This window comes from Hemicordylus capensis, chromosome 2 (genome assembly GCF_027244095.1).
Source record: "Hemicordylus capensis ecotype Gifberg chromosome 2, rHemCap1.1.pri, whole genome shotgun sequence".
Classification (NCBI taxonomy): Eukaryota; Metazoa; Chordata; class Lepidosauria; order Squamata; family Cordylidae; genus Hemicordylus; species Hemicordylus capensis.
Window position 1 is genome coordinate 412,104,723 of NC_069658.1, and position 21,577 is coordinate 412,126,299.

The 21,577-nt window shown below is 45.9% G+C and overlaps 1 protein-coding gene across 5 annotated transcripts in view; it reads left to right on the forward strand.

Annotated features, from left to right (window-relative positions):
- The first annotated feature begins 5,122 nt into the window (after nucleotides 1–5,122).
- CACNG5 (calcium voltage-gated channel auxiliary subunit gamma 5) overlaps nucleotides 5,123–21,577 on the forward strand; it is a 56,423-nt gene continuing 39,968 nt past the window's right edge. The window contains exons 1-2 of one of the 5 annotated variants that reach the window (XM_053301981.1): nucleotides 5,126–5,423; nucleotides 5,597–5,773. The gene's annotated coding sequence lies outside the window, so the exon portion shown is untranslated. Of the gene's footprint in view, nucleotides 5,778–19,443; nucleotides 19,464–21,577 lie in introns of those variants that run through there. The other 4 variants (XM_053301982.1, XM_053301979.1, XM_053301980.1 and 1 more) reach the window with 4 other exon arrangements.

Below are 21,577 nucleotides of genomic sequence, written 5' to 3' on the forward strand. Positions count from 1 at the left end.
TGGTTTGCAACTGCATCTCCAGGCTTGCACTTTTGCTATGCTCAGGAGCTGCACCGCAATGTGAGCTCCCAGTTTATGTTATGCACGGGGACAAGTCACTTAGTTGGTAGTGGACGGGTCGACCCTAGATTTGGGCTGCAAGTAACACAAATTGCAAAGGGGATTAGCTTCACAACCCCTCTCCCTACATGGAGGCCAGGCTAAGTAGGCTCCAGAACTAGCTACTGTGGGTTATCTGACATCCGAGGTCATTTTGGACTTCTCTCGCAAGAGAGACAACACCGTTGCAAATGAAGCAATTAGGCCAGGAAGGGAAAGCAGATAAAAACCAGTGCAGCAACAGACTCTGTCATGATAGGGATGAGTCAGTGACGTAACTCTGAAAAGGTGCATAACTTTTGATAGAATTATTGGGAGAGTCAGTCCCAGCACAGGATACGCTTTTGATGCACCTGCATACCCTAGTTTTCATTACAAACACCTTCCTACTCAGGAAGGATGATCAGACACAATGCATTCCGAAAAAGCCTGTCTGGACTCCCCTATTCAGCAGAGCATGACAACAGCAAAGTGCCCCCAAGGCAGGTTTGGGGATATAAGTATCCCTAACCCCATGACTCAGTGTGCTTCCTCCTGTAGATACGGCTTGCCCTCCTGAAACCCAGGGGAGGGGAGCCACCTATGGCTTGCCCTGCTACGCCCACAGGGGGGCAAGCCACCACACACTCCACCCTACCCTGGTAGAGAGAAGCTCCACCAGAGCTGTGGACAGGCCCAGTGAGCTTTCCCCCCTGCAGGACGATGCCAGACTGCTTGGAAACCCCCAGTGGATACACTAGAATACGTCCCACGTCCCACCCACAAGATGAGACCAGGTTCACTCCTCTGGCTTGGACTCTACCCTGGACTCTGTCCAGATTCACATACATGTGGAACCGAAGGAGGACTTGCATACATTGGTGATGCCTTGCTGCTCGTGACTAATTCAGATGGACACTTGTTTTCTTATAGCTCTTTTGACTTGCATGTATGTTACCTCACGCTTTGGGAACATGGTCTGTAGTGTATCTGCATGCTAAACTAACCACGCCAGCACAACGGCTGAGAACGCCAGCAACTTCTGCTGACAGCACCCCGGGAGGATCCCTTGGACCTGGAGAAGAACCACTGCCATTGAGGACCCATGCCCAGAGGCTGCAACTGGCAGAAGAAGACTGGCACGGCCCAACCAGCTACACGCAAGGTGTGGCTGAGATCTAACCCATCCTTGAACCTTTTGGACATTCCTCTCACTGAACTCTTGACTGGACTCTACCCAAGCCTGTAGGAACTTGCAGTGGTATTTTCTCTCTGTTATTGCAGCCGCACTTTCTGTTGTACACATCCATGTTTTATTGGGAAATTTTATTCACTGCTGCATTGCTTTTGTAAATCATATATATGCTAAACATTCCCTAATAAAAGTCAATACACTTGGGACTCCACTGTTACAAGTGCTCCCATGTGCTTTACACTTGGGACTCCATCAGACTGCAACGAGGACTTCAGCAAGACCATCTTCGTGCTCCCCTTGTGCTTTACACTGGAGACTTCATTGCAACAAGAACTCTTGCAGACCACCTTGGTGTTCCCCTCTCCATTGGGGCCACCGGAGCTGATATTACTAGCTGCCGCCGAGGCTCAGCTCATGGTGCCTGGTTTTAGATTGGTCCCTCTGCCGATCTATCCAGCTAACCTCACACTGGAACTTTCCTCATGAGCAACTCCACTCACTCTTTCAACTCTTCTGCTTTCCACTTCGTCTCCCCAGATGGACACTAGTCTCCAGCTGCCCGAATCAGATCTTTGTGAGGACAGGTGATAGAGCCTCTTGCCTGGCTCCTTCAGGGCTGAATCTATCCCTCTCTCTAATTTCTGAAACCTCACCCCCTCTATCTTAAAGTAACTCTCTCTAGCCCGCCTGGTAATGTATACATAATTTGGAACTTTAAGCTAAACATGCCTTACAATAGTCTGTTTTTAAACCTATTTGTATTACTTTTATGCTACGACTGCCTAGTAACCTGGCCCATGGGTGAGCCAGCCTGGTGTAGTGGTTAGAGTGCTGGACTAGGACCAGGGAGACCTGAGTTCAAATCCCCATTCAGCCATGAAACTAGCTGGGTGACTCTGGGCCAGTCACTTCTCTCTCAGCCTAACCTACTTCACAGGGTTGTTGTGAAAGAGAAACTCAAGTATGTAGTACACTGCTCTGGGCTCCTTGGAGGAAGAGCGGGATATAAATGTAAATAATAATAATAATAATAATAACCTAGTCTTATTGCTTTTATTTGTTTTTCCTACAATAAACTCCTTTTGAACCTCTCCCTCAAGCCGATTTTCTTGAGTTCAGGCGCTTGCACATATTAAGACTGCTTGCAACTGTCTCACTTGTTCCCCCAACAGTGTCTCAACATAGCGAAACTGGAGAAATTAAAATAGAAGCTCCAGTTGTGCTGACACTGTGAGGAATGTCAGGAAATTTGTTGTTTTTTAATGGCACCCGGTGCAGAGAGCAGCAGTTATGGGCCCTGCTGGGACCCACGCATTTGCCCGAGGCTGCAATGTGCTGCTGCTGGGCCTGGTTGAATGCTCACTTTGTCTTTGACACCATCTAATATTTGCAGCTGTAAAACTTTGTAAAATGACCCCACAGGAAATCAAAGTGTGGAACAAAAAAAAAATTCATTACACTGTGTAATTCTTACACCATCTGAAGCTAAAATGGCTGCTGCCATTTTAGCTTTTCAGTCCTTTGCTGTTTTTTTCTTGAGCTATTTCCCTCCTAGTTCCTACTATCTTTGTGCCTTCTTCTGCCTCACTCCCAGCAGCACCAAGAGGAAACAATCTCTGCCTGCTGGAAGTAGGCAGGATACACCCAGTAGTCATCAGCAAAGTGAGAGAAACATTTCCTTATAGCCCTTTAAACACATTTTGTCTGAGCTCAGAGTTCTAGATAGCAACTAAGAAAAGCAGCATGAATCAGGGGCGTAACTACCATTAGGCAAGGGGAGGCAGTCATCTTGGGGCCCCACTGCCTCAAGGGGCCCCCCAGGGGCACATCACATGACTCCCCACCCGCCCATGTTGCACCCCCTATGAATTATGTTGAATCTCTTGGAGATCGGCAGGAGCAGAGCGTAAAAAAACTAGATTCAATGTGAACTAGATATTCACCGTATTCCTAATGGGGATGTGAGTGTGAGTGCACAATATATTGTGAAGTGTGTTTGTGTGTGTATATCAGCGAGGGGCCCATTTTAAAATCTTGTCTCTGGGCCCCCTCCAACCTTGCTACGCCCCTGGCATGAATGTAGGCTTGTGTAGCCAGACATTTTCTGGTAAGCGGGCCTAAATGAGTGGGCAATCATTGCAGAACAGCCAGAACACAAATACAGGCAGTTTGACATGTTTTAAAGTTATTGAATTAAGTTCATTGTATGACTTCTTCATGAGCAACTAGGTAGAATAGTATCTGCATGCTTTCTGTTATATCTCTACAAGTAAAGGGGCCAGAACAGGGATGGCCAGCTTCTCAAGCTGTTGTTAGCCTAGAGCTCCTGTCCTCCCCAGGTGTGGGTGGGGATAATGGGAGTCGTAGTCCAACAACACCTGGAGAGTCTCAGGTTGGCCAACCCTGGGCTAGAAAGGCCTCCACAGCACATCCCCAGCCCAGTTTGCGAATACAGCCTTGCATGTCTGGGAATTGCATCCTGCAATGTAATGACCCTCTGCCAATGGAGTTACTGTTGCCAGGGCCTGCCGGTTAAAAAAGGTCCGTAACTGGCAAACCAGCCAAAGCTGGGCAAAGGCACCCCTGGACACGGCCTCCACCTGCTGTTCAAGCAGGAGCCTCAAGTCTAGAAGGACCCGCAGATCACAAACCGTGTCTCTCAAGGGAAGCGCAACCCCGTCAAGAGATAAACTCACATACGGCAATTGGCCAGATCGCAGACTGAACAAGAGCAACTTGGTCTTGGAGGGTTTGAGTCTGAGCTTGTTTTGGCCCATCCAGGTCCTGACAGTCTCTAGGCACTGAGCCAGCACATGGACGGCATCACCTGTTTGGCCAGGGGTAGAGATATAAACCTGAGTATCATCAGCATATTGATGAAAACTTACCCCAAACCAACAGATGACCAGGCCCAGCGGCTTCATGTAGATGTTAAAGAGAATGGGATCAAGGACCGAGCCCTGTGGAACCCCACAAGAAAGGGGTCAGGGTGCAGAATACAATCCGCAATAGTCACCGACTGGAATTGCCCAGTGAGACAGGATATGAACCACAGAAGAACAGTGACCCCAGTGCCCAGCCCACTTAAGCCCTCCAGAAGGATAGCATGGTTGATAGTATCGAAGGCCGCTGAGAGATCAAGAAGAACCAAGAGAGGTGCGCTTCCCACATCAAAGTTACGATATGTTTAAGATGACCATATGATGTTTATGGATGGCCATCATGTTTATTCACACGTGATGATGGATGACCAACACCCTCCCTGTTCACATGTTATGTTCAACATTTGTGCACTCTGTGTACAGGGAGTGTCCACAGGTACAGTTATTCACATATTATGTTGGATGCATACACAGCAGTACACTTTCTATCTGTATCCTGCATGAGAGGGGGCCTATACCCAGGCTCACTTTTAAAACAGATCCACACAAAATCATGTATGACTGAGTGCACAGTCAGCTGAACACAGGTGCCGCATAATGTCTGAGTAGGGCACAAGTGATGAGCATGCACGTGTGAAGCAGTCTTAAAACAGAAAGGTGTGATGATCCCTGCTTCAAGGGCCCACAATTCCCAGGGCTTCAACTCTCTTTCTCCAGAAGTTCCAAGGAGCTTAAATCCTCTGTTGGAAACCAAGCATTGCCTTTTTAATTTGTACGAGTCTTCACTGGGTCAGCCAGACGATCTTAGAGCAGTATCTATGGGGTTGTGTTTTTTTTAAAGTACACATTTAATTATAATCCATCCAAGGTTTCTCATGCCATTGATTACCATACGAAAGTCAAGCTTGCGGGTTTTTGGGTTTTTTTTGGTTTTTTTTTTAATCTTGTTTCCATTCAGGACAAACTTATTTGAGTGGTTTGGGGTGTGGGTGGAGAGTGCTGGGCTTTCCCCTATTGGGATTTCAGTGGGCTTGCCGGAGGAGAGGTCTCCCTCTCCCTCCCCTTCGGCGTCCGTCCTTTGGATTGCTCCAGCCTTCCTGCTCGTTTCTTCCCCAGTGCTTGCGTGGAGAGCGGGCTCTTGGTCAGGTGAAGCCAAACTGTGGCCCCGACCTCGCAGGAACGGGATTGGAGCTGCCGCGCTCTCGTCCTCCAGCAGTCCAGTTCTGGGCAGCCCCGGCGGGAGGAGCTCAGTGAAGTGGTTGCCCGGTGTAAGGGAGCCGTCGTGGGTGCGGGTGAGGGGAGGCTGCTCTCTCTGCAGCAAGACGCCCCTGTGCGATTGTCCCCCCACCTCCTCCCCGACACCTCCCCGCCTTTCTTGGCTTTCCGACTCCGGGGCTCTCTCGGGGGCTCCCTCACGCTCCGTCCCTTCCCTCCCTTACAGCAAGCAACTCAGTCGGTCCTTGCTTCCTCCCGGAGGAGGAAGGAGTCGGAGGGGAGCGATAAAACCCACTGCGGGAGCAGCCGAGAACTCATCACGTCCACGCCGCCGACTTGCAGCAGCAGCAGCAGCAAGCCCTCTCGTTTCATTGCCTCGGATCGAAACTGCTTTCCGCCCGCGGTAGGTGAGAGAGAGCCGTTGCAAAGTGGACGTTGTGGGGATTTCGGGGGGCTCTTGCCGGGACGGGGGGAGCTTGGTCCTCAGCCAGGGAAGGGGGGATCCTCGCTCACCTCCTGCCGTCCCAAAGGGGAGAAGATCTACCTTCGCTGGGTGAAATGCATCGGGCGATAGAGATGGGCACAGAGGATTGCCTCGGGTGGCGGGCTGGTGGTCGTGGACTCCGTCTGCTTTGGTGTGTGTGGGGGGGGGGGGCGGGGAGAGGGGTCTTAAGATTGGCCAAGGACTAGGAGGACTCTTTGCCTCTTGACCATGTGCCTGTCAGCGAAGGGGACGCGTGTATGTGCTTTGTACCTGTGTCAAAGGGACTCCGGGATCCTGAGCCCAGGTGCAACTCTGAATCGCAGCTGCAGCTCCAAAAACCGCCTATCTCCTTTTTGGCTGTTAGAGCCGAGTGACAGGCCACTGCCCAGGTACCCACCTGAGTTGCAAAGAGTGTGCAGCTGCTGCACCCTGGAGAAAGCGGAGTGGCATATTATTGTTGCCAGGCTGACTGTTTTATGGCTCGTGGATAGTAGGAAAGTGGATCGAGAAGGAGGTGACTGAATAGTGAAGGACGTTTGCTGGTTCACATGTGTGTATCCAGAACTTTGTTCCTCAGTATTGGTGTTTCTTATCTGAGTGTGTGAGTGGACTGTCTCCAATGAAAAGTATCCTTCTTAAGGTGAAGTCTTAGGGGCGGTTTTGCTCTCCAAGGGCTCATTCACACCTGTACCACTTGATATTGCCAGGACTGAGTGGTGGTGAGCCAGCTCTGTGGTCTAATGTATGGACTGGGTGTGGGCTCCCAACTGTGGACTGGGTGTGAAGTGAGGGCCAGAGCAGTGCCCCTCCCAACATGCCCAACTGCAAAAGGAAAAAAAGCCCTCATCAACAGAAAACTCGCAATTTCTGAGCTAAAATAGGAATCAAGTTCTGATTTCTGTGTTTTAAACAGGTGGCTGTTCTGTTGCGTGGGAAGGTGTTGCCATGCTAATAAACTGTGAGAGGCTATATTCCTACTTAGTCCTAGGTGAGACAACAAGAAGAGGACTGGCAAAGAGCTTCCGTGCCCTGATAATTAATGCAGAGTTTTGTCACACTCGCGGAAGCCAGGCTAGAGGGTGAGATTTTCAGTGTTCTTGGCATGATAGTCCCAAAGGAAAGTCATCAGGAGCCTCAGAGGCCCAGATCATGCCCTTTTATCAGGCTTTTATGGCAGGGTGGAGTACCAAGGTTTCTACAAAAATGCTTTTCAGGCTTATATAAAACGTGACTAGCAAAAAAACCCAGAGTTCTGTTTGTAGGGAGCAGTTCCAACATAATGTTTGATGCTTCTGTGAATAACCAGCTCCTTTACCACATCCCCATGCACATTCACCTACTACAGTCAGGATCATTTTGAAAAGTGACCTGTATTGGCTTTTTAGTATTGCTTTAAGATTTAATATAATATTGGCTTTAAGCTTTAGAATTTAAACTGTTGGGGCGGGGGGACTGTGGGCTGGTTCAGCTGTAATGTGGAACCACGGTTAAGCTTGGATGTCTTGGAGATTTGGGAGCATATCCTCTCCCTCTCCCATGCTTGTGTGAATGCCCACTTCTGATTTAGGTTAGAATAAACTAAGTTGGGTCATGATGGCCGAACCAACTGTCCTCAGTTTTCTGACTTAGTTATTTGAAATAAATGGTGGTCTGTAGATGTCTTTGAAGTGAGTTACAGGTCACAGTCTATTTCAAGTAAATAAACCAAAATTGGGTGGTGTGGATGTCACAACCAGTCTTGGATTATTCCAACCTGAACTTGAAGTGGACACTTGTGTAGGTATGGGAAAGCGAAGGTGTGCGGTCCCAAGACTCAAGATGTTGTGTTGGTTCTAGCTTAACTGTGGTTCTATGTTATGTCTGAACCAACTCTTCTTTTTTAAAGAATACATTGTGTAGGAGAAGAACGTATTATTATTATTAATTCGATTTCTATACCGCCCTTCCAAAAATGGCTCAGGGTGGTTTACACAGAGAAATAACAAACATATAAGATGGCTCCCTGTCCCCAAAGGGCTCACATTCTAAAAAGAAACACAAGACACACACCAGCCACAGTCACTGGAAGTACTGTGCTTGGGGTGGATAGGGCCAGTTACTCTCCCCCTGCTAAATAAAGAGAATCACCACGGTAAAAGGTGCCTCTTTGCCCAGTTAGCAGGGGTAGAATAGATTATACATTTGCTTGGAGCTGCAGAAACAGAAATATCTTAGAAATGGAAAGAATTCTGTACAAAGCTGTATGTTGCAATCTTAGATGAGCCTGGCATTTGCAGAAAAGATTAAATTAACAGAATACAATTCAGGAACATTGTAAATTAGCACCTCTTTCTTGGGATGCTAGTTCCAGGTTTGGCCATGATTTGGCCACAGCAAAGTTCTTTAGCCTGCAATCCTAAACATACATACTCGGTGAAAGCTTCTTTGAATACAGTGGCTCTTGCTTCTAAGTGAACAAGTATAGAACTGCACTCATTGATTTTGATGGGAGAGTTAAGACCAGGCTGAAATTTCTCCTAGAGAAATTAATGGTTCTTTAACATGCTTAATTGATTGTGTCCTATACTTACAAATTATTAGGATTACAATCAGACTTACAGTTTCATTTTCCAGGGAGTAAACACCATTGAACTAAACACTGAGGAAAAGTGAAGGTTATGCAGGAAATCCTCAGATGTATGACACAATTGTTTCCTGGAAACTGTGGCTTAAATCAAAGTGTCTTATCTTGGAACCTGTTTTCTCATAAGAAGTAATGTTATAAATGGGGGGAGGGGGTTGGTTCCTGAACCAAGGCTGGTCTTGTGGTAGCAAGCATGATTTGTCCCCATAGCTAAGCAGGGTCCACCTTGGTTGCATATGAATGGGAGACTTGATGTGTGAGCACTGCAAGATATTCCCCTCAGGGGATGATGCCGCTCTGGGAAGAGCAGAAGGTTTCAAGTTCCCTCCCTGGCTTCTCCAAGATAGGGCTGAGAGAGATTCCTGCCTGCAGCCTTGGAGAAGCCTCTGCCAGTCTGTGAAGACAATACTGAGCTAGATAGACCAATGGTCTGACTCAGTATATGGCAGCTTCCTATGTTCCTATGTAAGGCTGTATCCCACCCCCCTGCTGCTGTCAAAGCTGGTGGTGTGTCAGTCACAGATGTGCAGCCATGCAGTAGAGAATTTGATGGTTGAGAACAAGATGTTACCATTGTCACCCACTCAGGGTTATGCACAAGCCAGTTTGGCACCTCCTCTGGGAAGTGCCAAACTGGTTTGGGTGCTGGCGTTTGTACATGCTTGACGGGACGGGGAGCGGTTACCTTTAAAAAGCAGGTATGGCGCTCCTTACCTGCTCATTCCTGTCCCACCGCTTTTCTGCCAGCAGCTCCCACTCTCCAAACAGCCATGTGGGGCTGCAGCACTGTTCCCTGCAACCGCTGCACAGCATTGGCATGCACGTGCACACCAGCTATTTGCAACACCATGCTGACCATGCATATGGCTGGCACACATGCGCGCTGGCCATGTGCATGCCAACGCCACACGGAGGCTGCAGGGAACAGTGCTGCAGCCCCACATGGCCATTTGGAGAGCAGGTGCCACCTATGGAAGAGTGGGGATGATCAGGTAAGGAGTTCCTTCCCTGCTTTTAAAGGGAACCACTCCCCACCCCTCTAGGAGTGTGTGTATGAACGGCCTGTGCACATCCCTACATCCACCCATTTCGTCTCCTGGCTTTTTCCCATGGAAGGAAGGGAGGCAACCGGGTAGCTTGTCTCCCACCACTGCCTCCTGGACAACAATTAGGGAAGGAAGGAGGGCAGGCAGGAATCCGGGGGGAGGGGCCTGGAAATGGCCCAGGCTGTCTCCCTCTCGCTGTCACAGTACAGCAGCTGAGCCTGGAGGAGGAAGAGGCCAAGCCGCAGCAGTGGAGGCAGGGGAAGTATCTTGGAGGGGCAAATCAACCAATCCTCCTGCAGTCTCGGATGCAGCAGCAGCTGCTACAACTGAGACTGCCAGTCTAAATGACAATGGGAGCTTGAGCTGCTGTTGTTGCCATCTCATCCTCTAGACCAGAGATTCTCAGCGTTGGGCCCCCAGATGTCATTGGACTTCAGCTCCCATAATCCCCAACCAAAGGCCACTGGGGCTGGGGATTATGGGAGATGAAGTCCAGTAACATCTGGGGACCCACTGCCAGCAGCTATCTAGTGGTGCCTTCAGTTACTACTGCTATTACTATTATTTATATTCTGCTTTTCAACAAAAAGTTCTAAAAGCAGCTTTACATTGGAAAAACCTCTTCTCTCCCAATGAGTGTTGTAAAGTGAACCATTTGTAGAGTTGGAACAAGGTGGCAATTTACAAACGTCTGGTCTTAAGTGCTGTTTGTCTTAATGAGAAACACATAGGACTTCCTGTACTTGCTTTCAGCTTAACATGCTTAAAACTGGTAAATACTATATAAATTCTCTTTGGATGAGGAGACTGATATCATAGTCATTATTCTTGGTTAAATCTTTGCAGAAAACAAAATTTTGTTTTACACTGCTATGAATGAATAGCTGTTTCTTTTCCACAGTCCTTCCTGCCAAGGTCTAATTGGCTAAAATGTCAATTATTTATATAGCAACCCTTCAGATATAGTAATAAAAAAGACTGATGGTGGGAGGAAGAGGCTGTTCACCTTGAACACTTTTACTTGCTTGGAAAGGACTGGGCGAACTCAAGACCTGGCAAAGAAAACCTTTGTTGACTTGAATCTGATGCTTATGAGATAAGTTACTGCACACATGTTTTTTAAAAAAAAAATTCCAAAGGAATTACTTCAGCTACATTTTGCTGACCAAGGTGCATATGAGCTCTAAAGTTTGACTCACACATTCATGCTCATCAGTTGAGGACTGCAATATCAAATGACGATTTCCATTCTTGAACATCACAGATATAACTCCACAGACAGAATGTTCACATTACCAACATTTCAGTACTCTTTAGTGGATGTGCTTCATACATTCTGCTGCCACATTCAGTAAGTCATAGGAGGCCAAAAAACTAGACGACATATGATAGACACAAGTAAAAGTCTCCCAATTGTTTTTAATGAAAAACTGCAGAAGGAAGCTGCGGGTTTGAGTGGAAGAATGGCAAAGGAAGGAGCATCATATTACCCTTTTCTTTTGTGTTGATTTGAACATTCAAATTTGGGTTGATCTGAAAATTGGGTTGAAAATTCCTCTCCCAACCCCTGCTGCTCTTCCATCCATAGGAGAAAAGATGCAGGTACTTTATTAAAAATAAGGGGACAAGTTACATTTTGTTCACCATATGTGCATTCTGTCATGAACCTTTCCCTGATGTGTTAGCTTTCTGCATCTAGTGCATTGTTTTACCTGGGAAACACTCAAAATGTGATTCTCCCACATTCCATCTGAAGGGGTATCATCCCAGAAGGACTCTCCCATGTGAGTTTGCTGATCAGCCTGTGGCAAATCTCTGTGAAAGTTCAGAGTAAATCTCCAATATGATAATCCCATCAAAGTTATTTGTTGATTACATCTAAATGAATTAACTGTTTGATCCACAGTCCAATTAACTTCAAGTTTTTAAAACTAATTAAATCAGATAGGTTTTAAATTTGAAAAAACCAGCTGTAGAGTCACAATAACTGATCCTGGGGGTGTGAGCTAGGTTGTGAGCCTCTCAAAGCCATTTTTGCCTTGGTTAAAATACCTTGTAGAAACCTCATCAAGCAATTAGTCCTTATTGGCTGATATGTTCTGTAGTGTTAGAAAACCAGAACAGGAGCTACATCCTCAGAAGAGTCAAGCTGCGAGCTCAGCCCAGAATATTGCCAAGCAGCTGAATGTGTGTGGAGGTGGAGTGATTTTTCACTGTTCTCCCCTCCCTCTAAAAGTGCTGTTTGGCTGTCAGGAATGAGTCCCTGAGGACTGCATAACCTTCAGGTAGAAGAGGAGAGGAGAGCTGGTCTTGTGGTAGCAAGCATGACTTGTCCCCATAGCTAAGCAGAGTCTGCCCTGGTTGCATCTGAATGGGAGACTTGATGTGTGAGCACTGCAAGATATTCCCCTCAGGGGATGAAGCCGCTCTGAGAAGAGCAGAAGGTTCCAAGTTCCCTCCCTGACTTCTCCAAGATAGGGCTGAGAGAGATTCCTGCCTGCAACCTTGGAGAAGCCGCTGCCAGTCTGTGAAGACAATACTGAGTTAGATAGACCAATGGTCTGACTCAGTATATGGCAGCTTCCTATGTTCCTATGTTCATATTCCTGGCAGCCAAAGGGAGGGAAGGGAGGTCAACAAAAATAGTTCTCCTCCCCCTTGGTGCACATTCAGCTGCTTGGCAACTCTCTGGGCTTTGCTTTGATCCAGCCTCTTGCGAAGATATTACTCCTTTCCGCCCTACTAACACTGTGTCCAATCATTTCAGTTATTCTTTGTAAGATGAAGAGACGAAGAAATGGGTAGAAGACACGAGTGGAGAGATTGAGAGGAGGCAGACCTTGCCGTTAAGCAGGTGTAGGTGCTCACTCACTGCTATTCCTGCCACCTTTCAGCTCTGTTGGCACAGTTTTTACTGTTACTTTCTACACATATATTTGCACGAGCTGATAAAATGACCCCTGTACATGAACAAGTTTATGTTCAGCAGCTGTTTTATGTATTTGCACATCTACACAAAATAACTCAAAAACATATTGAGGCAGGAGCAGCTGGTGGCAGGAACAGGCTGGTGATGAGCAGGTGTGTAGGTATTTAGGTAGAGAGCTGAGGCAGCTCTTGGGCTCACCCCTCCCCACTTAAAAAAAAAAGATTTCCGCAATTCCCTTTAGAGCTAGGAGGCCTTTGGAACGTTTGTGAACTATTCACTCCGGATAAGTCATTGACTTCCAATACGAGCGTACCAGAACAATTTCTCTGATAACAGCCTGTGAAATTGATGAGTTCTTTGCCTTTGTTCGCTTTCTTTCCCAGCAAAACAATTCATCACACTTGCAACTCTCACTGTTCTCCAGTCAGACTGGTTGGAACGTGCCAGACTTGCAAAATGAAAGGACAGTCCTCCAGATACCCATTTATACGCTTGTTTGTTTTTCTGTGAGGAGGAAAAATGCATTGCCATTTGAGTGGCATTTGCCAGTTTAGGAGAGTGGAATCTTGTCTTTGGTTCCACTGTTTCTACCCCATAAAAAGATGTGCCACATGTACGTTGAAGGGTATTGCAGACCAGGTGTCCGTTTGGACTGCAGGGGATGCTGTATCTGTCCTCTTTTGACAACGTTCATTTTCAAGTATACCCACCCACCAAAGCTCACACTTACCACACAAACACCGGCATCGAATCATTCAGACTGTACAAAGATATGTGGTCCAGTCATTTTTCAACCCTGCTATACCTAACCACATTTTAAAGACACAAGTAGTGGGAAACAACCTTAAGTTACGCTGTCATTTGGTGAGCTAGACCTATGAAGTCTGTGCCCTGAAATTGCAAACCCCACGGGGATAACAGTTTACATTAGCAGTGTGTAAACTGAGCAGTTTTAAGGCTGTCATTGTGTATTGCCATGGACAGTGGGAATTCAGGTCAATCAGCCTTACCAACAAATATCTGACCTAGATGTTAAGTGAAGTATAAACAAAATAATGTCAGGCCACGTGTCTCAAGGCTGGAATCAGAAAACTCAGGCGTGGAGTCTTGCAATTGTTGGTTTTTACAACTGCTAAAATGGGTTTAAGGCCACTGCTGTAGCTATCCCCTAATTAGGCCTGGTCTACATATGTAGCAGACTGAGATGGTTAAACCTTGAGGTGGTGGTATAGACTGTACCACTTCAGGTTAGAGGTGGGGTGCCACTTTTAAATGCTTCCCAATGTGGAAAGCTCCCTGCCAGAAGAGAGCTAGGATAGCAAGGAGAAAGGATTTAGTCCTCTATCCCCTCTTCTAATTTTCTATTTCCTGAGAAGTTTCTTTCCCCCGCCAAACCTAGGCGAACATCCCACCTGCTCCTCTGCAGGTAGTGCAGTCCATTCTACTGCCTCAGGGTCCTCCCCACTCATTCTAGCTAAAGATCCAGCTATAGTTAGAGAGGTTGTTTGAAGGGGAAGGAACTGCAGAGGTAGAGAAATGGATCCCACTTGCTCCATATTATTTGTTGCCCCTTGCCATTTAAAGGGGTGTGTTTTGCCATTCTTCAGCAAGCAGCTTGAACGTTGTCACTTTGGAAAGAGCTCTTGTCTGTTGGACAAAACTACCCCCCTCAAAAACTATTTGAGCACCCCCAGCCCCAAGTCATGCTGAGAAAAGTATCCCATTAGCAAAGTTTGTGGCTATTATATGACTCAATGGGGAGCTGCATTTACTGAGAGAAAGGAGCAGGTGTCTTTGAAAAAGCCAGTGCTTTTGACATTATAAAGGTAACTGTGAGAGGAGCTAATGATTTCACCCTGCTGCAGGAACATTAGCACACTAGTACTGTTCTGCCAGAGCCTCTTTTGTTTCCATGTTTTCTTTCCCTTTGAATTCACAAAATAACACATGTTTGGGCTAATTTTAGTGACAAATGTGACTCTTTTGTAGGTGGGAATGCTTCACACTGTTCCCTCATCATGGTTTAAATTAAGTGCAGGACTAGCAGAGTTGCTGCCTACACTGGTTGCCCTAAGTCTAGGTTAGGGGAGTGATGGATTAATTGATCATCCAAGATCCTCTGTTGCAGGCAAAGTGTTGCTCCTCGGAAAGTGGCTTTTAAAGCCCAGGCCTAGATCAGAGCAGTGTAGGGCTTGCTCTGTTTGAAAGTGCAATTTTAAAAAGACAAGGCAGCAGCATTTTTTTTAAAAAAGCAGAAGCAAACTGGGTGGTACATCTCAGCATTATTATTGTAGTGGGAGCATGTAACATTATTTATTTAGAATATTCATAATCTGTTTTTCAGCACCAAAAAAAGTCCTCAAAGCAGTTTACATAGCAGAAGGAATGAGGAGATGGTTCCCTGTCCCAAAGATACTCGCCATCTAAAAAGAAACTCAAGGGAGACACCTGTGAACAGAGGTGTGCGAAGGGTACTATGCTGGGCCTTTTTTCTTCTTCTGCTAAGTTTCAGAGAGCCGCCACTCTGAAAAATGCCTCTGGTACCCAGTTAGCAGGGCAAAGAGAGAACTAAAAACCCTCTGCTAGGAAGAAGCATGTGCATTGTGGCCTCTCATATTTCAAGTATAATTAATTACTCTTCCTTGGGGTCAATTGTTCATTGTATAGCTCAGGCGGTATAATTTCTGCCAAAGGGTTTATTATCTGCAGTTGCTCCTGAAGAAGAGTGATTGTACCCAAAAGAGATGAGAAGAGAACCTTATAGCAGTGGTGTGCAACACTCTTTTTGACCCTTGCCTGTGCCTGTCACAACTTCAGATAGGCAGGGAGTTGCCGTGGGTTATAAAGGCTGCACTGACTTCCCTAGTGCTCAGTAACCCACAGGAACCTTGCGCCAGCCTTCAGCAGTTGGGTGTGCACTTGGGTGCGTTGCTGTGTGATATGTGAATGGGCCCTTCAGAGAATGAGCAGGGCTTAGGTGTAAAAAGAACTAATAATAATAATAATAATAATAATAATAATATAATTATTAATATAATAATATTAACTTCAGCACACACTGAAGTTAAAAGAAGAATTGGAAGTGAATACATCAGGAGAGTTAGAAAAATCCTCAAGTCTAAACTCAATGGCGAGAACACCATACAAGCCATAAACACCTGGGCTATACCTGTTATCAGATACACTGCAGGAATAATAGACTGGACCCAGGCAGAGCTAGAGACGCTAAATCGTAAGACCAGGAAAATCATGACCATCAATCATGCTCTGCACCCCCGCAGTGATGTCGATAGGCTATACCTCCCTCGCAGCTCAGGTGGAAGAGGAATGCTGCAAGTCCATCAAACAGTAGAGGAGAAGAAAAGAGGCCTTGAAGAATATATCAAGGACAGTGAAGAAGATGCACTTCAAATGGTCAAGAACGAGAAACTATTCAACACCAATGAAACAAAGCAGGCCTTCAAGAGAGACCAAGTCAAGAACCGAGCAGAAAAATGGAAAAATAAGACACTGCATGGTCAATATTTGCACAATATAAGTGGAAAATCAGACACCACCAAGACCTGGCAATGTCTTAAGAATGGCAACTTGAAGAAAGAAACAGAGGGTTTAATACTGGCTGCACAAGAACAGGCACGAACAACAAATGCAATAAAAGCAAAAGTAGAAAAATCAACCACAAACAGCAAGTGCCACCTTTGTAAAGAAGCAGAGGAAACAGTGGACCACCTAATCAGCTGTTGTAAAAAGATCGCATCAACTGACTACAAACAAAGGCATGACAAGGTAGCAGGGATGATACACTGGAACAGGCATCCCCAAACTGCGGCCCTCCAGATGTTGCTGAACTACAACTCCCAGCATCCCTAGACACAATTTTTTGTAGCTGGGTATGCTGGAAGTTGTAGTTCAGCAACATCTGGAGGGCTGCAGTTTGGGGGTGCCTGCACTGGAACATCTGCAAAAAATACAAGCTACCTGTAGCCAAAAATTGGTGGGACCATAAAATTGAAAAAGTTGTTGAAAATGAAGATGTAAAAATATTATGGGACTTCCAACTACAAACAGACAAACATCTGCCACACAATACACCAGATATAACTGTAGTCGAGGAGAAAGAAAAACAAGTGAAAATAATCGATATAGCAATACCAGACAAAATCACAAAATACAGAGATCTACAAATTGAAAGGCTGTGGCAGAAAAAGACCCAAATAATCCCAGTGGTAATTGGCGCCCTGGGTGCAGTTCCAAAAGACCTTGAAGAGCACCTCAACACCATAGGGGCCACAGAAATCACCATCAGCTGATTCCAAAAAGCAGCTTTACTGGGAACAGCCTATATTCTGCGACGATATCTATAAGAATTGACAATAAAATTCAGCCATTCCAGGTCCTTGGGAAGGACTCGATGTCTGTATAAAACAATCCAGTCAATAACACCTGTCTGACTGTGTAAATAAATAAAAATAATAATACATATAGACTTCTTTCTAACAGAGTTTTATAGCAATTTCTTGAGCCTTGACTAGCCAAGACAATTGCAAAAGACAATTGAAGCTGTTCCTCCTTGTGAACATGGGCTTACACCAAGGAGGCACAGCTTCCACTCTCCTGCAGGTATTGAACTACAATCCCATCACCCCTGACTATTGGTCGCTGTGGCTGTGGATGAGGGGAGTCATAGTCCAGCAGTAAGTGGAGGGCCCAGGTTGTGCAGCCCTGGCTTCCATTGTGTGTAGCTTTACACAGCTGCCCCCTAGGACTGCTATGGACTTCTGAGACAGCCCCAATGCTGTTCTGAAGATGTGCTACTCATTGCCGCTTCAGAACACCATTGGGGCTGCCTCAGAAGTCCACAGCAGCCCCGGGGTGCAGCCTGATGTCTCTGTACATAATGCATAGTGTGTTAAGTCCCTGTCCCTTTGGGCAATAGTCAAGAATATGAGGCATGGCATGGCACAGTGATCTTCCAGTAGTGTTCTTGGACTAGACATGCTGCAGATGTTTAAACTTGCAAGGTGGTATGCAGTGGGGACACCTGACATCTGGCTGCTTGTTGGCACTACTCACAGATTTGGCACTTGCATGACAAAGGCCTCTCTTGCTCTTAGTTACTTCAAGGGAATAACAGAATCACTTCTGGCTCAGTGGGTAGTGTCCCTGTTACAAAGCCAGCATTCTGAGAAACATCCCTTCAGTCAAATTGTTGGAAGTGATTGGCACATGGATTGCTAGGTTGGCACTCTGCCATTGAAGATTCCCTCCATAGCAGATGACCTCTTAGTAAGCAGCTGTAGTGGTTGGAGGCAGTGTTGCACTTTCTGTGTTAAATTCAGCCTTCCTGTTTCACATACCTATCCCATACCTACCAACATATCCCTATTTTCCTATCTGAATGGGAAAATAGGGACATGTTGGCAGGTATACTATCCTTGTTGGATTTAGAGAGGTTGATGTTAAATTTTGATCTATAATATAATTTTGATCTATAATATAATATGATCTATAATTTTGATCTATAATATAAATTTTGATCTATAATATAAAAACAGGAAGTTACCTGCTAAGCCGCCTTCAGTCTGCTTGCTCTGTGAAGCACATCTTGCTGGACAGAAGGAGATGGATTTCTGTGTGCTTCTCTTTGCTCTTCCCCAACTCCTCTCAACTCTTGGTAGTAACCCTGTAGCTGTTTAATATATTCGCTGAGTTAAACTAATCTCCATCTGGCCACAAAAAGTAGCAGCTTCAATTTTTGTTTTGAGAACAAAAGAATCTGTAACTGATCAAGCATGCTTAATTTTGCACATGTATGTGTTACTTTAATGTAAAAAAGCACAGTATTATTTAAAAGGGAGTGAGAGCCACTCGGTACATAGGAACATAGGAAACTGCCATATACTGAGTCAGACCATTGGTCTATCTAGCTCAGTATTGTCTTCACAGACTGGCAGCGGCTTCTCCAAGGTTGCAGGCAGGAATCTCTCTCAGCCCTACCTTGGAGAAGCCAGGGAGGGAACTTGAAACCTTCTGCTCTTCCCAGAGCGGCTTCATCCCCTGAGGGGAATATCTTGCAGTGCTCACACATCAAGTCTCCCATTCAGATGCAACCAGGGCAGACCCTGCTTAGCTATGGGGACAAGTCATGCTTGCTACCACAAGACCAGCTCTCCTTGGTAACCACCTTTAATGACATTTCAAGCCATTCTTAACTCCTAGAATCATACATTTACATGTTTCCTCCTGGCATTTACCAGAAAGGAAACCAATGTTTGGAAATGGAAGCTGAAATTATCACTTAGGATCTTAGGGATCAATTTATACAATAGTCCCATCCCCACCCCACAAAGTGATCCCATGCAGTGTGACACAAGATTCAAGATCTGGGATTATGTTGTGGAACCAAAAGATGGGTCTTCAGCTAGTGTCGAGAGACTGAGCTGTGGATCAGGAAGTCCCTAGTTCAGATTTCACTTCTGCCTTGAACTCATGAAGGGGCTGTAAGTATGCTACGATCTCTTGGCCTTGCCTCCACATGCACATGGGATTACTTACAACAACCAGCCCTAAAGGGCTGATCTACCAGTTCCAGAGATAGAGTAGGTGAAGTGTTTTGAATGCTCAGAAAATTATATACATTAATAACTATACAGTATTCTTCAAAAATCTGATTGAATTCCTTTGTAAGTAGCCCTTGGATTTATTGCAAAGGGTCTCTCTCTTTCCCATGTACATAATTAACAAAATTAAATTTAATTAATTTTTCACCGTGCAATATGCTATAAATGAGGTTAGTGCTGCAAGAGCAATGCAGAAGGAGATCATTGTGCATTAAAATTCTAACAACTTTCTGCCTTCTGGAATAGAAGGTGAGGGATGCATGGAATGGGAATGGAATGGAAGGGGAGGGGCAGGGGCAGGGGCAGCAGAAGCAGCAAGAGAGATGAGGTGGAGGCAGCGAGGTGGTGGTGGAGCATCAGCAGCATCAGAGGTTGGAGCTAGCGAGGTGGGGTAGGTGGACTGAGGGACAGGGCAGGTGACTGTTGCCTTTTGTCTCAAGTGGCAAAAACTAATGAAATGAGCCAGCACTGTTAGAGGGGTTACAAGTCATTGTTACAAAACTGCAGGCTTGATGTCAAAGTTAGGGCAATAGTTGTGTAACAGATGGTATCCAGTGATCCATCAGAGTATGCTGATTTATTCATTTTGCTGTTCAGTGCATTTCTCTGTACCTTGTACAGGACACTTCTGTCCCCAGAGGAACAAAATTCAAAATCGGTTGAGAAAGAAAAGGCGAGACTAGAAATCACACTTTCTCATGATGCTCTAAAACAGCATCACTAAAACATTTAGTGAAATTAAATACTTAAAAGAGATTTAAGTTCCACCCCGCTTGCGCACTCATCCCCGCACACAGACATCCACAAGAGTCCTATGATAGTGAACTTTATTTGCTCTACTCACCTACCCTGCCTTGGGAATGATTAATTAATAGTGCTTTAGCATGGGATGGCAAAAGCTTGGCTAAACGTTGAGGTCCACATGCTCCAAACCTGGCTTCTGCTGCACAGTCCTTCTTCCCATGTTATTTTTCCTCCTTCTCATTCCTCCAGCATAGTCAGGAAATGTCCAAAGATATGTATCTTTGACTGCTTTTGCTCACTGCTCTACCAAGTTCCTGCCTTACTCCATCTCTGGGCCCATTTTTCTGCTCTAACTACACCTCAGTGTTTTGTCCCACAGACGACCTTCCCAGTTTTTATTAAGCACAACTTTGTCTTGGCTAAAGATACCAGGCTTGCTTTGACTTGGTTACCAGGCTTGCTTTGACTTGATCAATAAGTTGCCTTGGCTTTTCTAGTATTGCCTCCTGATCTGCTCAGAGTTCATATCTGAACTTCAATCCAGAGGATCCTTATTAATGATGCAAGTGTATCAACATGCAACCTGGATCCCACTGTGGGAACTCTTCTGTCCATATTCAATAACATCAAGAGTTTGTAGAAGGTGGAAGTGCCCTTTCTCAACTATCTCTTCAATGGCCTTCCACCAAACAAACAAAAACCTGCCCCATAATTGGCATCTAGGAATGCTAAGAGATTACTTCTGTCATGGCCCAGCCTATTGCAGCCTCCACTCGCAGTAATGATTCTGAATCAGACACCAGCAGGAGCCCCAGCCCTAGATCATGACTCCAGACTGAAACCTGAAAGAGCCCAGGGGCTGGGGTCTCCTGAGGAAGTTCCTTCAGGGCAATTCCACTGGAACCTGAGTTACTACAGAGCTGGCCTCTGTGGAGCTGGTCTTGTGGTAGCAGATATGAATTGTCCCCTTTGCTAAGCAGGGTCCAACCTGGCTTGCATTTGAATGGGGGACACGTGTGACCCCTGTAAGATATTCCCCTTAGGGGATGGGGCCACTCTGGGAAGAGCATCTGCCTGCTTGCATGCAGAAGGTTCCAAGTTCCCTCCCTGGCATCTCCCAAAATAGGACTTAGAGAGACTCCTGCCTGAAACCTTGGAGAAGCCACTGCCAATCTTTATAGAAAATACTGAGCTAGATGGACCAAAGGTCTGGCTCGGTATATGTGCCTTCCTTATGGCAGTATAAGGAAGGTTCCTATGTTCCACATCATCATGTCCTCTAATGTTTGCAAGCCAGTGCTGACAATAAGCATGACAGGAAGAAGTAAAATGGAGGAGTGCCAGACCTGGAAGCTCTGTTTAAGGCTTCCCCTTTCCTGGCATGGAGGTGGAGTCCAGGAGGAATAATATGGGCTCAGTCTGCTTCTGAACAGCATTGAGTGAATGTACTCCCTTGGTCCAAGGTCCTGCAGCCTGGCCTGGCAAATCTCACGGGCAGTCAGGACAGGACGACTTCTTGAGAATGCATCAAATCACAATTTTGTAAGTGGTGTCAGAGCCCTAAGGGAAGCATTGCATTTTCCCACCAACTGGCAACCATAGCTTTGGCGCAGTCATCTCTGTTCATGATACACGGGTGCCACTTGTCAATCTTGTTAAACAGCCTTTGGGAATTAAACAAGCAGGGAACCCATCAAAGAAGATAAGGTAGCTACAAGTTCCCAGCTTAACCTTGCCACTGTGAAGGCAGCCAACTTACCA